At 36.8% G+C, this 18,891-nt stretch overlaps 1 protein-coding gene across 1 annotated transcript in view; it reads right to left on the minus strand.

Moving 5' to 3' along the window:
- The window catches only part of tbkbp1 (TBK1 binding protein 1), a 111,581-nt gene extending 99,152 nt beyond the window's left edge, over positions 1-12,429 (minus strand). Inside the window, exon 1 of the mRNA XM_023288918.3 lies at positions 11,980-12,429. The gene's annotated coding sequence lies outside the window, so the exon portion shown is untranslated. The remainder of the gene's footprint in view (positions 1-11,979) is intronic.
- Positions 12,430-18,891: the final 6,462 nt, after the last annotated feature.

An 18,891-nucleotide genomic window follows, 5' to 3' on the forward strand; every position in this document is an offset into this window, starting at 1 on the left:
ATCGAAGCTGGGGCTCAGACGAGTCCTCCAGGTGGAACTGGTCACGCAGCGTTTTGCAGCGTGCCATAAAGCTGATTAGTGAAATGTGGCCGGACATTACCTGCAGGCTCCGAGGAGTCGACTGTCTATCAGCAGCTTTGGATTAAAAACAAACTCTGTTAGCTCTGGAACCGATCGCTTTCATTCAAACACTTCAAACAAGCCTGTTTGAACGCAGGTGAGGCGAGGATTGTGGGTAATCGGATTCTGGCGCTTGTATTGAAAATGATTAAACACTTAGTCAGGACTGGTTGGCATCTTCTGAAAATGATCGGGACCCACTGCAGAGACTCATAAAACAAAACCTCACACAGTCTAGTGTTGCATCCGCCGACTTATTCAAGAGCCGGGCTTGAAATGGGAACATCGCCGGTACAATACGGCTCTTCCTCCCTCGGTCTCCCCCTTTTTCTTTACCCCTGGTGACCCGTGAAAGCCATCCATGAATATTCCATCATCCAGCAGAGTCCGGCTCTTCATTTAGCGCTTCAGTCTGTAAGTAGCTTACATAAACGTCCGTATTCATGTATATGAACAGAGTCATCGCACAAGTGTGTGGATTCTGAGGGTGAGTGGACCCAGAGGCAGGAACATGGGGAACGAGCACAGAACCGTGGCACAGACATTGGAGGGAAATGAAATAGGTTTTGCATAAATTAGCTATCTGTGAATTATGTCAGCGCTGTCTCTAGGCAGGACCCCGCTTCCTCGCTGTGTGTGTGTGTGTGTGTGCGTGCGTGCGTGTGTGTGTGTAGTTGGAATCATATGCGCTGCCCACCGCTGATGATACTGCAGAGTGAGATAAATGACCTCAGGTTCTTACGTCTGAGCCCAACTCTCAGGTGCTCGATGGAAACTACAGCAGAGGGGTTATAAATACAACTACAAAGTGCACAGTTTACTGGTACATTTATGGTAAAACCTCGGTTTAGTGCTGAATAAAATGTTTAGCATGTTACATTTATTACTGTAAACAGAATGTCTTCACCCATAAAATAAGGTTAACAGCTCCACTTGTTGACATTGTACAAACTTGATGTTGAAATCTAATAAAGATTTAAGAATTTGGGGGCAAAATGTAAACAAGGTGACCCCTAATGCTCGTGTAAGTATCGTACCATTCTCATAAAAGCAGCAATGGTGCTACACTATATTAAAAAATCTCTTTTTTAAAAAAAAAGGAAAAAAAATCTGGCAGCAAACATGGTGAAAATAACAGCAAATCTTTCAAATTTAATTTATTAGGGGATTTAAATGAAATAAAACAGTATAAAATTAAGGTCACAATGTAAAAGAACTAACTGCTATTTGTAAATTTTTTAAAAATGGACGTTATATACTGTTTTTGCCATTTTTTTGTAAATATATAAATTAATGCTATTTTTCTGTGATTTTACTCATTATTATCCGTAATTTACCAAAATCTGTCTAATAACAGCTAAATCTTGAAACTGTTGGCATACAACGTGCTTAAATCTGCCACCTGCTCAGTCAAAGTAAGCTTTCCTTCAAAGATAAAGCATTTCTTCCTTCCATAATAAAGACGATAAAATGAAGAATGCATTAAATGTTTACTTGCTGCCCTAAAATAACTAATTCTCATGAATGTAATTGTAACTTTGCTACATTTTTACAGACGGTTTTGCAACTTTTTATAAATATGAGACAGAAAAATAAAGTGTTTTGCATCCCCAAGAGAAAAGTAACAAACTGAGCTACGCCCACATGGCTAAAGTAGTACTGCATTAGAAGCTATTTTATTTATTTACATTTCATTTTAATTATTTGATACCTACAGACAATGAAAAACACATAGCTAGATAGTAGTTAGCTGTTGGCAAGCTACTAGCTTGTGTTTACAGACTGCAGTAAGGATCGGTATGTGTTTTCATGGTCATACAGAGATATTTCTGTTGGCATATACAATATGTCTGTGCGTGGTGGTGGCATCATCATCCTTAGTTTTATTGTGCAGGTGGGACTGGGATTAGGAAAACAGTCCTGCACAGGGATCTATGTTGAAGCAAACCCTAGAGAAATGTAGGAAGCTGAGCAACACCTACATGGCAAAAGTAGTACTACATAAAAAGCTACTAGTTGGTGTTTGCAGATTGCGGTAAGGATTGGTTTGTGTTATCATGGTCATACAGGAATACTTCTGTTGGCATATCATGAATGCATGGTGGTGGCATCATCATCCTTAGTTTTAACTCAGACTGAATGTTTTTTGCTGTGCATGCTGCTTCGGAAACTGTTTTACAAATCTGTAAAAGAGCTCCTTGAAGAGCTTGAAAACACATTTATTACCACCATGCTACTAAAAACTGCACTCAAACCTGTACTTGTAGCAACTCCTCTTCCCAGCACTGACCATAAATAGGACTAAATGATTTGGAGAAAACATCTAATTGTGATTTTTTCAGACAGACATGCATGATTGGAAAATAACAGCCGCGCTTCAGTTCATTATTAGCTGTGTAATAGATTTAAAACATGTGATGAAGCCACTTTGTGACTGTTACACAAGGATAATGGCACGAATCTGTAAAACAACTGACATGACAGTCTAAACTCTGGGCTCGATGTGCTGCATGAAGTATATCCTAAACTGTATCCTTTGCTAATTGCAAACTGGATTTCAAATTGATTAATTGTTCAGCCCTAATCATAAACACTTTATTTTCTCACCAACAAGCCTCTGGGCTCTGGCATAATCCCATTTAGAGCAATTTTATGTAATTATTCCCACTTAACACTCAAATGAATACAGATTTTTCTGAGCTTTATTCATTTACTCAAACCCATCTCCCAGTGACAGAGACGAGTACAATCTCCAACACCATCAATGAATCTGCCAGAACACCTGATTCAAACTGTGCCACCATCAAGATGAAGGAAACAGAGAAGAACTCACAGTTTCCTCATGGAGCCGAAGTACAGTAAACTCTGAGAGATTCACCGTATTTCAAATCCAATCCGGTTTTGAAAGTCAGTCTGAGAAGCAGAACCCTTAAACAGGAGCAGCTCGTCACTCACAGAGCTGAAAAGCTGAAAAGGCTAAGGTTTCATAACATTAAAAAAATCCATCATATTTGCACTGGTGGAATCCTTTTCACCTTTATTTTAAAAGAAATGACATTCTGAGAAGCTGGTGTTATGCTCTGTCTTTTGTTTGCTTGAACGATTTCAATCTCTGAGGATTTTCAACTATTTCGGTGCATTATAAAGCCTCAAAAAAAGACCTTGTTAGCAAAAGAAGATAAAGACTGTCATGTTCGGAATAAGGAACGCGGTGTGTTCTGTTCAGCGTTGTCACCATCAGCAAGCTGATTCTCAGCATCAGTCCAGGAGGGCAGGCAGGTTCAGGGAAGGAAAACAACCGAGAGGCCCGGTGCATTCCTATGCCCACATTACCATACTATTTAGTATGCCCAACAAAGATTTAGTGTCCCAATACATTTTGTGTCAAATGCAGTATCCCAGAAATAGCAGGATGTCCTACTGCATTGGCTCACATTTTGCAAACCGGCATGCTTTTGTAGCCGTCCTGACCCACAATCCTCTGCACAGCTGAAGAAACACCACTTACGTCATGGTGCTGGGAGTAAACAAGCAGACAGATGAGCCCCTCTGTTCTAAACGGAATACTTTTTACTTTGAATTTCACGCTACAGACTGCAACTGATATGAGCAAAAAGGCACAAGTACAAAGTGCAGTGCCATGACGAAGTATCTCCCAGTTGTACCACATGTAACAGTACGTACTCTGCAAGAGCAGCCACAGTACATACCGAGAGTAAAGATAAATATTTGGAATGCAGGGTGCATGTCTTGGCCATGTAGAAGATTAATTTGCCTCACTCAACTATCCTCACAACAAAAATAGCAGTATTCACTGTCCAATAAAGTCTCCAAGCAGCATATGGTTCTATTTCATGACAAAGACTTTTTGTACAAGACGTTGCTGTTGTCTTTAAGAAGCTGAGGCCACAGAAGTGTGATGCTGTTACAGTTCTAAAAAAAAACTTCAAGTAAATCTGTGACTTTAACTTGGGAAATCACTATTTATTCCCCACTGCCTACCAGCAATGTCAAATGGTTCAAAATTGTGTCACCTTACAGTAATGGCATTAGCTCACAGTGGAGTGTTTCCTCCTTGAACAATGAAGGACAAAGACTTTAGAAACACAATACTGAAAATTCAGGCTGCAAAGTAGAAACTCAGTGAAAACAAAAGTGAATACACCTGTGATCACTGAAACTAAACTGAACACATATCTGATTTCCATGCAGCCTAACTGCATAAATGTGGTATAGCAACTGAGCTATGAACAGCATGACCTTATTAGTTTACTGCATCATGGCTCCACTTGGAAAAGAATTTAACTGAAAAATTGGATTTTTAGACTCAACGTGGATAAAAAAAAATGGACGCAGGAACATCAGTAACCAACTAAAAATGCGTCAAAACGCAGTTGCAGCAATAATACAGTACCACTAATCAGAGCCACAGTGGCGTCCTTCTACAATGATTCCACAGACAGTGCATTATTTGCACAATTTATCTTTGAACGACAGACAGGCAGTGGATCCAGACAGGGTTATCAGTGGGAATCAGTGTTAGATAGTGACAACGATGTTGCATAAAGTCAACCTCTATGGACGGCTTCCAAGATAAACACCGTTGCTTGTTCTTTGGCACAAAATTACAAGAGTAAAGTTTGCTAAAGGACATGAAAAGATTCTCTGATGAATGTTGGGGAGCACATTCTTTGGTCAGATGGGTCCAAAATAAACTTGTTGGTCTCAGTTTGGCATGAAGCAGGTCAGGACTGAAACAGTGAATGCATTATCCTGGCAGTAAAGACTGACTTTCTCAGTGTTCTCAGTGGTCTGTGATCATGGCTCTACACGGGGGGAAAAAAACTGTCACAGGAACTGAAAAATCTGATTTTGAAACATCAGAAAAGATAGAAACAGACACTGAAACATCAGGCAACAAAAGACAAACAAAAAAAATCAGTCAAAACAGTTGCAGCTGTAATTAGGAGGCTGTAAAATGAGCCACAGTGGCCTCCTCCTGACATGATGCCACAGACAGCACAATTTTCACAATCTAGCTGTGGAAAAATGCTGTTTCAGACTGACACAGGCATTATAGAGTTTCTGTGACAGCTCAGACAGTGAGAAAGACAGTTCATAATCTGAGCCTCTATGGACGACATTCAAGAAAAACACCACTGCTTGCTCTGTGGCACAAAATGAAAAGAGTAAACTCTGCTAAAGAGCACGTAAAGAAGCCTAATAAATGTTGGGAGCACAGATAAGATTGTTTTGCTCAGATGAAGTCCAGGATGTTTGGTGTGAACCTGGTCAGTACAACCACAGTGAATGTATCGTCCTGACAGTGAAGCACGGAGGTGGGAGTGAGATGATATGGGATTGCAGGAGTGCAAAAGATGTTGAAGAGATGACATTTATACCAAAATAGTGGATGACAAGATGACTCCTAGTCTGCAGAGGAAGGCCAAGGTTTCAGAACTTTAAAAAATCCATCATTTTTGCTCTGGAGGAACCCTTTTCACACTTATTTTTTAAAAGAAATGACATTCTGAGAATAAACTTTGCTACAGAACATGAAAAGAAGCCTGATGAATGTTGGAACATTCTTTGGTAGAGCTAAATTTATTTGGCTCAGATGGAATCCAGCATGTTTGGTGTGAACCTGGCCAGTACTAAAACAGTGAAGGCATAGTCCTGAGTTGGAATTTGATTACAATGGGCTGCATGGAAAGGTACTGGGGAAATGACATTTACACTAAAATACTGGCTGACAACAGGACTCCCAGTTTGCTGAATCTTGGCAGAGGAGAAATATTTCCAGCACAATAACTATCTGAAAGCACAAACTCACACAAGAGTTTCCACAGAAGAACAAAGTGGGAACTATGTCCAAGAGCAAACACACTACTGTTCAGCTTAGATGTAATTATTATAAGGTGGCAAAGTGCTGAATCATTTGACATTTAGGTGACATTCCACAGAGGTTCACTCACTCCTGTTGTTTACTGTATGTTACTTTCTTTTAAGTATTTCTCTAATCTTACCCTCAACTTTAAGGGAACTCCAGTGATTTTACACATAAAGTCTGTTTCCAGGTCTCGGCGAGGACTGTTTATATGTGATAAAAGATTGTGCTAAGTCTTTTATGTCTCCTGAGAATAAATGGTTTAAGTTGGAAGGAAGAAAGTGAATTTTCCAGACCTCTGGTTCCCCTTCTTCATCTCTGGAACTCCATTAGCAGCTACATGCTAAACATACCCAAATGTCCAAGCAAACTGTGTGACGCTGTTGTGTAACATCAGCATGCATGTTCTATACTTTAGTCTGAGAGGTCCTATAAATACCTGCATTTGATGTTACTCATTTATTTATTCATGAGAGGCACATCTTTTAGCTTTGCATGATTTAATTAACATCATTACCACCGTGTGTAGGAGGAGACTTCCGCTAATGATAATAGCAGTAAAATAGATTCATATTAGGATGCTTGTCAGAATTTAATGTGCGATTTGCAGGAAAAACTATTTCAGTGTTCTGCAAGAGTTCACAAAGTGTTACTAAAAAAGACGCTGAATAATATTCTGTGACTTTTCTTGACTCTGCAGTGCTCTGCAGGCAACAGTTTGGGAAACATTTCTGTTCCTAAAACAGGGTTAAATGTTTTTAGTGCGGTTTCCATTCGAGCGAGGCCCTAACGGCGTTTGATTTTGAGCAATTTTTGTTCTGTGACTCAACGCGAGGATGTGATTTTTCAGATTCGGTATTATCATCCAAGATATTGAGCGAGCGGTGCCAACAGCAACTGTTTCAGCTGCGATTCTCTCATTTCAGCTTCTGCGAGTTAATTCATTCAACAGAAAAAACACTTCCTCTATCCAATCCAAGGTGCCAATGTTCTCAGTGTGATTGCGTCAGTGAGCACTCCTCCCTAACGCACACACACACACACACACACACACACACACACACACACACACACACACACATTCCAGGAGTTATTCCAGATCAGGCCCCTTCAAGGTCAGCTGGCACAATACAGCGACTAAAATCTCTCCAATTATCTCCACAAATGAAACAAACAGTTGAGGCGCGTCTGACTGTGAATCATCTATAATGACAGAGTTTAGCCCAACCGGTCACACGTTTGCTATGAAATCAATTAAATATAACACAATAGACAGCCAAAAAAAAAACAAAAAACAAACATGTCAAGTCATTTTGCATATTTTTAAATATTTTTAAAATATACAAAATATCAATAAACTTACAAAAATAGACTAACAAATAGATCTGAAAAGTTCTAGATTGACATTATAACCCAGAAACTGTAAATAACCATTAAATATTTTTAGAGAATATTTAAACATTTTGATAGCGAATTATTGTTATAATCCATTTGAAAATTTATTGTAATTTCACAAATATATACCTTTTATTTATTTATTTATTTAATAGATGAAACTGCTAACAGGTTTAAACAGGACATTGCTTATTTAATATTTCAAACTAATCTAGAACCTGTACTTCATTTTCTGCATCTAATTTTAGAAATATATTTATATTATTAATTGCAGACAATTTCATAAAAAATGTGGATTAAATGTGTTATAATTAAGGCAAATTATGTAAATGCATTAGATGCTTGTACAAAATATATTTTTTCTCATTTGATATATGTATCATCTATCCATCTAAATGTCTAAATACTATTTATTTATTATGATAGATGATTTATTTGTTCTTACATGGGTTTTTTAAAACATTAAAAATACAAAAAAGTAGAAATGATCTCACAAAATCATAAAAAAATTAGAAATTACGGCTAGAAAATGTATTTTCATAATGAAAAATGTTCTGGACATTTATGTATTTTTTACAGTACTTTGTAACCCCAGCTGTCATCCAGGTAATTCCATGTTTTCCATGAAAACTCCCACTTTTATCCATGTGCTAACATAACTGCACAAGGGTTTTCTAATCATCAATGAGCCTTTCAACACCATTAACTAACACAATGTAGCATTAGAACACAGGAGTGATGGTTGCTGGAAATGTTCCTATGTACCCCTATGGAGATATTCCATTAAAAATCAGCTGTTTCCAGCTAGAATAGTCATTTACCACATTAACAATGTCTAGACTGGATTTATCATTCATTTAATGTTGTCTTCATTTAAAATTGCTGCTTTTCTGACCCCAAACTTTTGAACGATAGTGTATTTATACATATATTTTATGCTAAACTGGATAAAACAATACTTTTTTTATTGTGCAAGCTTATTTTTGTTTGTTTGTTTTTGTAGTATTGAAGTGTGACCGTGTCCCCAGAGAACTCCAACCATTTTCAAAACCAGATCAGTCTGAGTGGTCATTTCTTCGCTGGCGTTCTCTAACCACACTTCACGTTTCCCTAAAAACCCCGTCAACAGCCTTCATCGGCGCATAACAAAGTACATTATACAACCGCTTCAAGCATGGAGGAGCACGCTGAGATCCAATTTAAAAGTGTGCTGTTAAAAAAGAAAACTACACCAAAAAAACATGATTAACGAGGGCAGAAAAACAGCAAAACAAGCCCGCACCCACGAGAGACGGTACAGTGTCGGTGTGATCGGTGATTAGCAGGTGGAGTTCTGATTCACTTCCTTAAATTAGCTCCTTTAGCTGGACCTCCTGGGGGAAGGGTGGGCCGCACACGCACAAATGAAGTGCTGGGAATCAAGTGGAGCCCGATGACCGGCGCGATCGGGGCTTCGGTAGATGGATGGGAAGCTTGAAATGAAAGTGTTCTTAATGTAACCTACAGACTGGTCTGGCAGGCCTCTGGCAGCGAGCTAATTATCGGGGCTGTCTGAGCATGTGAAATAAGGACGTGGATCAGGGATCTCAGTGCCACAAGCATGAGCGAGCGTTCAGGGTTTTCTCGTCTTTCACGGTTAAATGTCAGCTTTTCTCCCCCGGTCGCCCTGTGAGGGTAAACCGAGCGCCGTCCGGTCCTGACAGATTACCTCAGAAGCTTGTTCAGAAGGAGTAAACACAATGTGAACCATCGCTACCGTGCTTTTCAGCACGTCCACGTGGAAGCGTTTCAGGGAGAAACAAGAACAACGTGTTCTGTCTTCTTCCCCATCCATCCATCCATCCATCCATCCATCCATCCATCCATCCATCCATCCATCCATCCATCCATCCATCCATCCATCCATCCATCCATCCATCCATCCATCCATCCATCCATCCGCTACTGTTCAAACGTCTGGGGTCACTTAGAAATGTCCTTATTTACATATTTCTGCAAGTTTGCAAGTATTTTTGCAAAAATATGTATATTTATGATGTTTCTTTGCTAGAAACGCCACAAATCAATGTAATTTTTGCAGGTCAGACGGTGTGCTCGACCATCTCCTAGCCTGCGGTTTCATAAAATAGATGTGCGAAGAGTTTGTTTGTGTGAAATAATCTATCTTGAAACCAAAATGTGCCCACTGTTTTTTAAAATTTAGCTTTTTCTATGCATTTGGGCTCTTCATCTATATATTAAAGGCAGTTTTAGGTGACTGGAAACAGAGATTTTGACTTGTGATTTCAGCCTTTGTGCTGTTGTCTCCTTTGTTTACATGAGTTAATTTGGAAAAAACTGGACTTTTGACATGTTTCTGCATAAATCTACTTTCAATCTTCCAATATATTGAGCAACAAAGGCGTCCAAACACATGATTAACCTTTTTCTCAGTGTGCCATTGTTGATTGGTAGCCTATAGAAAGTGGTAATAGCTTTATTTTCAGGCTTCTGATTGGCCAACGTGGCTTTAGGGCACGAGTTATATCACGTTCTATTGTTTTTTCTCTTGACAGTGCTTCATTTGTGGTTTATTGCATGAGGGTCCATATATAATTGCGGGACTTTTTGTAACATAGTTAACAGGTATCATAGTTGATATTTTTGCTGTTTTCAGGCCTAAAATCAACATGGCTGCCTAGAACCAAACACCACATGGCATTTTTACAGAAAGATTCTTCTAAATATTATATGTACAATTGAGTAAAATTGATTAATTTATTTAGTTGACATTTTAATGATATCCAGTCATTTTTTTATTAATATGTGATTGTTTCTATAATAAATAATTATGTAATTTGTGAAGACATGATCATAATGAACATAAGACATTAGTTTTTTTTTTAAACTTTTAATAAAAATGTATGCAAGATGTATCCCATGGACTACAAAAATCCCTCAATTATATATTGACCCATGAGATTTTTGAGAACAATGGAGGAAAATCATGGTTTTTCAGTGACATTTATGTCAACTTATGCTTCTCAAAACATATAAAGTCAAGCATAAGAAGTCAAACACCTGAAGATGAACGGATGGTGCTATTAACCCTCGTGTCGTCCTGCGGATCAAATTGACCCATTTTAAAGTTTGAAAATGGAAATGGGAAAAAATGTTTTCACAGTGAAACTTTTTGGGAAATTTTTGAACATTTTTTTGTAGAAAAAAGAAATGTTAAAAATGTTTAAGAACATTCACAAAAATGCAACCAAAATCCAGCGAAATTATGTGAATGTTCTTAAAAAAATATTAGAAATTTTACTGATATATATGGAATCACTTTAGCTATTTTTAGGATTTTTTTTTTTGGAAGATTTTTACTCATTTTTTGAAAATATTTACAAGACTTTTCTTGCCAAATTTGGGGGATTTTTTTTTTTAAATAAAACTTTTAAGGGAAACTTTTAAGGAAATATTGGAATTTTCTTCCTGAAGGTTTTGCAAATTTTCAAAAATTTGGGGAATTTTTTTCAGACAAGGAAACAGTATTTTTTGGTGCCCATAAATGGGGACAACAGGAGGGTTAAACCAGAGCAGGAAAAGGTGGAAAACGACATAGAAATAGTGAAACATGACATTTCCGTTGGTTCCATCCAGCTGTCACTGTGCAGTTATTCTCCCGATTATGCAAAATGGGTCGGCTCAAATAACTGATCAGGCGATTACGCAACGACAGATATCTCCACTAAACACAAGTTGGACTGAATTCAGTGCAGATATTCACTTTGTGACATTTCAGAAGGAAGCGGCTCCTGGATCACCACGATGTTCCATCCGGAGATTTCACACAGTTTTACTACTGCAATCAATTCAAACAGCGATATGAGCAGTGAGAGGTTTTCTCTCTACGCCTGACTTCTACCAAACATCAACAAGCTTTCCAGTGCAGCTACATCCAAGCTCTTCTAGTGTAGGAGAAAAAGACTAATGGTGTCTTTACTCTCATTTTTGTCTGCACACACATTCCTCCCTCGTTTTTGCCAAAAAAAGGCACAAAAATTCCTAAAGAAGACAGTTTTCCTGCACTGAAAACTGTACAAATTGATCACATTGTAACAATTCCAGGGGATTTAATAGACATTCTGAGGAAATGTGTGCATTTCCAGCCCTAGTGAGATTGTTCTGCCTTTCTAAGTCACTTGGGTGCAGATTTGCGGTGACTGAAGCCCCACAGAGGTAGTTTTCTGAGCGCCTTCCATCAGCTGAAGTTGAAGGTTGCCTCCGAGCATCTGTGGTGTCTGTGCTGCTGATGTTGCGTCTCCTTTAAGGAGATGGACGCATCAGCTGGGAGCACTGCAAATACATTTGCGCGTACAATAAATAAACACTGATTTTTCCCCCCCTTCCACATTTGATCCAAGTGTTTGGCCTCATTTCCGAAACATCAAACACCTAAATAAATGAAACCATGGCTGTGCACAGTGCTGCGGCTGCTTCTTCTGCTTCTTCTGCCTCTGCACACATCCAGTTAGAGTCTCCAACACACACTCATGCACGGTGTCCGCCACATGAAAGACGTATTAAAGCGGCGAACTTACGCGCTCCCGTGGATCGATCCGTGGATGCCATCGCTCGGGAGGGAGGGAGGAGAGGAGGCGCAGCAGCCCCGAAAAACGGTGCGTCCAGACCCGGTGGAAGAAGCCGCTCAGCTCTGCCGCCTCCCGGTGCTTCCTCCGGTAACCTCCTCCTCCTGCTCTGTCTCCGGTGCTCCGGTAGCCTCCTGCAGCCGCTACTGTGCGGGACTGAGCATCAGAGCGCACACCGTGGAGCTCCACTCGTGTGGGATGATGATGTCGCGGGAATAGGAGCGATAGTCTCCTTTTAACGAGAACATCTCTGTCTGCTGCCTGAGTCACCCTGAAGAGGAGCCAAGACTCAGAACAGCTCCGAAAAGCGAGCAGAGAGAAGAATCCTGAAGAATGTGATGTCCTGAGCTCCCGATCAGAAGATAAAAGCTGAGGAGTGTTTCTGGTGGAGCAGCTTCATTTAAAGCCACATGGCTCCTCTGATGCTTCCTTCCTCTATGGACAGGATTCACACCTTCTGCTTTCAGGACTGTGAAGAAAGAAAAACTACGTGTGTGAATTGGCTGAAACTCCAACTATATAAAGTGTCAGGTTCAGGAAACACTTTCAATTTAAATTTAATCCACATCTACATTTGCTTCTTGTGTCTTTTGACCCTTATATAAATCATTTGGGTCAGTGTCCCACTTCTGGGAGAAACTCTTGTCCAACTGCAGAGTCTTATTTGTGAGTTTCAGCATCAAATATGTAATCTTATTCATACATAAAATAATCACATATAAAAATTATATTCTACACAGTAATTTTGTGAGTGAACCACTGTGGATTTTTAAAAATTTTTTTGTTTTGTTTTGTTTATTATTGTCTTACAGAATTTCTTTTTATGTTTTATTTCCAGATAGTAACTAGTAAAATCATACGAAAAATATATTAATTTACATGTTAAGTGTAAAAACCAGGCCCAAACTGTAAATAATGTCCACGTTAAAGCTGTATTAGAACAATTACGATAATAGACCATAAAATTACACTATTTTTACTGTATTTAAATTGTCATGAATGTAATTATTTTATAGTTATTTGTTGCTATTTGAAAGAAAAAATACTTATATTGATGACTGAAAATTTGTAAATAAACAATGAAATAATGTAATGAAATTTAAAAAAAATCTAAATAGCATTTCACAGATTTTCCCTATTTTGCAAAATTCTAGATAATATCCAGTAAAATCCTAGAAAATAATATTAATTTACATGCTGACTGTAACAAAACACACCATTCCATTGTTTTTATTTGTAAAAATAAAATTATAATGACAATATAATAATAATGATAATGATAATAATAATAATAATAATAATAATAATAATAATAATAATAACAATAACAATAATAATTGTGTCAAAGATTTTCCATGTTTTTCAAAATTATAATGTCTTGTACAATCAGAGAAAAAAATATTTTATATGCTGACTGCTACAAAACACAAAAAACAACAATAACAAAAACAAAACAAGTTTTACAAAAATCAAAAACTGTAAATAACATTCATATCCTGTATTTTTTTTTAAATAATTTTTTTTTGTTATTCATTGGTTGTTTTGTAATGTTTTACTTATTAAAATCATTTCACAGATATTTTCAGTCTTGCTTTTTTGTGTATTTTTTTTACAGGTGTTGAATGTTACACTATTCCATTGTTTTTATTTGTAAAAAAAATATTGATAATAATATAATAATAATAAAATAAAATAAATTATTTAATAGATTTTCCCTATTTTGCAAAAATTATAGATAATATCTGGTAAAATCACAGAAAAAAACATCAATTTAAAAAAAAATTACATTTATATGCTGACTGCAACAAAACACAAAACAATTAACAATAAAAAAAATAACAAATTTAAAAAATTTCCAAACTGTAAACAACATTCAAATCAAAAATCTGTATTTTTTATCAGATTTATTTTGCTATTTGTTTTTTTTTTTTTGTAATGTGCGACTGTGAAATTACAAAGTTGTACTGTATTAAAATCTTTCAATCAATATTATAACTTTACAGATATTTTCATTTTTTAATTTTTTTGCAGGTTTTGAATGTTACGGTATTCTATTGTTTTTATTTGTAAAATTATTATTATTATTATTATTATTATTATTATTATTAATAATAATAATAATAATAATATTATTATTAATAATAATAATAATAATAATAATAATACAAACAAATAAAAAATGCCCCAAACTGTAAATAACATTCACATCAAAAATCTATTTTTTTTGTTTTCTTTTTTACAAATTTCATTTGTTATTCATTAGTTCTTTTGTAATGTGTGACGTTGTTATTGCACTGTTTTATTGTATTTAAATCTCTCTGTCAATATAATCATTTTACATATATTTTCAGTTTTTTTATAGGTTTTGAGTATTACACTATTTCATTATTATTTTTGTTTTTTATTTTTTGTACAAGACTTGTACCATTTTTTAAAATATATTTTTTTTCTACTTTAAGTACAATAAAGAATAGTTTTACTGTAATAAATAATCTAAAAAATATATACTGAAATCAGAGTTAAATTCAGGAACTTCACAAAATGTCAAATCTGTATTAGTAAATTGTAAATAATAATAATAATATTTTTATTTATTTATTTACTGTGTATATCTCAACAACACCAGTTGATGTATCAATATCATAATTGGCTACTTCCTAAATGAGTACGATCCACAATAATTCAGTTATACATAGAAAATATATACAGTTAAATAAAACTGAGGAAAGAGAAAAAAGCAACACATTTTCACATTTGGAAGCCTGGAATCAGAGATGTTTTTTCTCTTTGATTGACTAATTGAACGGCTAATCTGCATGACATTAAACAGCATGATGTTGATTAGTATCTATTAAAAACTGAAATCTAAAATCTTCTGCTGCTCTTCAGCTTCCTAAACTCTGCCTCTGTGAGGAATAACTCCGGCTGCCGTGCTGTCAGTGAAGTTTCCTGCAGGAGCTGATGTGAGTGATGGATTGATGATGGATCACCTCCAGACTCAGGCCTATGGGATCAAAAACCGTCTCCTCCACCGCTTCTTTTTTAACATTCATTGTGCGATGGTTCTTATCGCACCTCTTTATACTGACAGGGTGCTATTCTAGTGCATTAAGCCCAAGATAGCTGCGTCATCTGAGAATATGATGACACCATTATCAGGGTTCAGGCTGCTGCAGGTGTGACTGAAAGTGAGCAGGACACTGATAGCAGACTGGAGTAGATATGTGTGTGGTAGAAGGTGGTGCATTTAGTTGGTCATGTATGTTTTAATGTGTTTGACTTGAATTGATCAATAAAGGGGTTGTTAAAGTATCTGTTTATGCTCAGCAGGTTCATGCTGGATAAGTCCTGATAAGTCCTCAGTGGTGGATTTGTAGCAGGATCATTATCATGTGATCATCAGCAGGCAGCTGACATAGTGTTCACTTGTTGTCATGGTTACAGTGACGCCGTGCCGCTATCTGGCAATGATACAGAAATCTTTAACAAATCCGTGGATCCAGACTATAAGCTGCATCACTGCCAACATCTAATCACTTGATCCTTGTGTCATTTCTGACCTTCAATGAAAATTTCATCCAAATCCGTTAATCTGTTGTTGAGTAATGTTGTGCACAGACAGACAGAAGGACGAACATACAGACAGACAGACATACAGACAGACAGACAGACAGACAGACAGACAGACAGACAGACAGAAGGACGAACATACACCGATCGTCACTCTGCCGCGTTCCTTGATGGAGTAATAAATGGAGGCCTTTCTTCTTCATTAAAAGAATAATTTCCTTTTAACTCTGAATTAACAAAGTCCCGCTCTGCAATCTTCTCTTTCATGTTGCATTTCACTCTATTCTCTGAAAGCTCATACACCAATCAGGCAAAACATTATGACCACCTGCCTAATATTGTGTTGGCCCCCTTTATGCTGCTAAAACTCCTCTGGCCCAGTGGGAAAATGGACTCAGAATTGATTCCAGTCAGAGCAATAAGCCCTGGATGCATTTCTGAGGAAGTGACTTTAAAAAGATGGTCTGTTTATTGCTAACCATTTTGCAGATTTAAAGATTAATGTAAGTCATCCAGCTGCCAGCTTACATTAGTATACCTAATTATCTGTCCAGGTCTCTTGATATCCTCTAATTTGACCTAAATTCTCATTGGACAATCACAGATGTTACTTCTACAAGGAGAAAATTTCAACACATTTTCCAAGATGAATCCATTATTTTTGGCAGCGTGAGGAACAAACTATGAGTATACACCCCACAACCTTTAACTCACCATAATGTAGACTTTGAGATGTTCACTCTGATTTGGCTCCAAACTTACTAATATTATGTCATCGGTTTGGCTGATTTTTGTTTAAACAGTGTAAACTTTGCAACCAGCAGTTTGTGTATCAGTTCTCCAGCCAATGGATCATCTGAAAACAGCAGCTAGCTTGTCTGTGTTATGTTCCTCAGTATTTGTTATGCTGGATCACCAATAGACTGATGATCAATTATTTAATTTGTTGGAAAAACTAGCCTTTTATGCTTGTTTAGAATTAATTAAGGTAGTTAGGCTAAGACATAGAGTCCACTCATCACCATGTAATTAATTTGGAGATAACAGATGCAGATTTTCTTCCTGCATGACCAATCGATTGGTTGAAGTGTGGACATGTTTTCAACCAACCAAGATTTTCTTTGGTTGAGTTCTGCCTGACAAACTAGATGAGAAAAGTTGCATTTACTTGGTTGAATCCTTTGACTGTTTATTAAACGGTGAAGCTCAGTGTTGTGGCTCCTGCTGTTGTCGTCCTGCCAGTTTCTGACTCTTCCTAACTCCTGGTTAACCCTTTGATGCGTAGACCATATCAGGAGATACCCATTTTCCATTGGATTTGGGTCACGTTTGACCCAGGTTATGCATCAAAGGGTTAATCCAAAAATGAGCAAATAAATGGATCATAAGTAGAGCTAACATGGGCCTGGACTGTCCTATGATGTCACCCATGTGTCATTTAAAGTGACCACACCCTTAATTATGCTTAACATTACGCCTTAATACAATACAAATAGGTTAATTATAGAACAATTTATACCCTGTACAGTTGTCATTAAAGGGTAAATTAGCTATAGAGATCAAAACTATTTTTCATACCAGGTTGTAAGCTTGTTTATTTCTGGTGTTAAATTTGATATTTTAACATGAGGGTCTATGGGGATTGACTCACTTTTGGAATCAGCCTCTAGTGGACATTTGAGGAAATGCAATTTTTGACAGCTTCATGTTTTTTTTAGCTCCAGAGGCTGCAGATGTCTGAGAAAAGCTGTTTCTATGGCTTCAGTTTCCTCGTACACATTATGCAGCAACAAAGATGAGCAGAAGAAACAAAGGGTCAAATGCAATCACAGGAATGGCATTTACCTATTTGAATATGACAGTGTGCCGCTGATTACAGGAATATTATAGTGATTTTCTTCAAGGACAGAGGGAACAAACATCACCTTCTCCCTGGGTGAGCTCACTTTATAAAGCACTTCTTATATAATATGCAATACTTATACAACAGGCTATTTCTCTGTCCTGATAGATTCATTTTCTTTACAGCTGCACTCTCAAAACTGACATCAGTCAATTCAGCATACGGACAAAAGTGCTTCACAAAAAGACCTGAAACGTTGGATTTTGTCTTAAAAACAAGAAATTATTTTTAATGTGAAAGAAATCTGGATCATGACAAGCCTGAAACAAGTCAGTGTTGCTCATCATGTAGCATGTTTTTAATGCAAAAAGCCGACTTGTAATTAAAATAAAGCAGCAGAGTAACAATATTTCTTTTTGAAATGTGGTAAAGTTGAAGTAGAAGTAAAATACAGTCACTTACAACACGGTAAGTATAATTACTTTTCACCTTTGCAGAAGGATAAAGGACAAATTGGAGATAACTGACACAGTTTAGTGCATATTAAAAAAAAACATTCATTTTTTTAAAAATTGTTTTTGTCTTCAGTGTTGCCTAAAGTGCCATGTGAGGAACTAAACCTCACTGCAGATCACATTTTAGTCTTTAAGTTTTGCTCAGCATAATTGGAAGGAATAAGAGAGTATAAATGATCTATTTTTAGTGTGAAAGAAATCTTGTAAAATCTGGATCATGACAAACCTAAAACAAGTCAGTGTTGCTCATGCAGCATGTTTTTAATGCAAAAAGCCGAATTGTGAAAGCTTGCACCTTGCAGCGTTTAAATAAATGCAGCAGAATACCAGTATTTCTTTCTGAAATGTGGTAAAGTTGAAGTAGAAGTAAAATACAATCACCTAAAACACAGTACTTTGGTAAATATAGATACTTTTCATCGTTGCAGAAGGATAAAGGACAAATTGGAGCAAACTGACCCAGTTTATTGCACTTTTTTTCATTTTTGTCTTCAATACTAGGGGGCAATGTTGCCTCAAGTGCTGTGTGATGAACTAAACGTCATTGCTGATCTCACTTTAGTCTTTATATTTTGCTCTGCACGCAAGTTTCTGCACAATTTAAAGGAATAACAAAATTTAAATGATGATTTTGCAGTTTTATACGATAGAATAATATGCAAACGTGTAAATTATATATAAATAGTGGGTTTATCTGATGTATTAAACATTATGTAGGTCATCCTGCAAACAAAAACACACCATTTTATATTGAAAATTGCATTTATACATTGTTGTTCTCTTGAAAACTGCACGTATAAATTAGTGCAGATGTCCTGAAGCTCAATATGATCCATCAACAAAGTAAAAAACAAATTTTTATGTAAAATTCCAGCAGCTGTAGTCGCCAGAACGCTACCGTCAAATTACTTTTATTAAAAAAAAATTTCATTTACA

Source organism: Amphiprion ocellaris, chromosome 18 (genome assembly GCF_022539595.1).
Source record: "Amphiprion ocellaris isolate individual 3 ecotype Okinawa chromosome 18, ASM2253959v1, whole genome shotgun sequence".
NCBI classification, from domain to species: Eukaryota; Metazoa; Chordata; class Actinopteri; family Pomacentridae; genus Amphiprion; species Amphiprion ocellaris.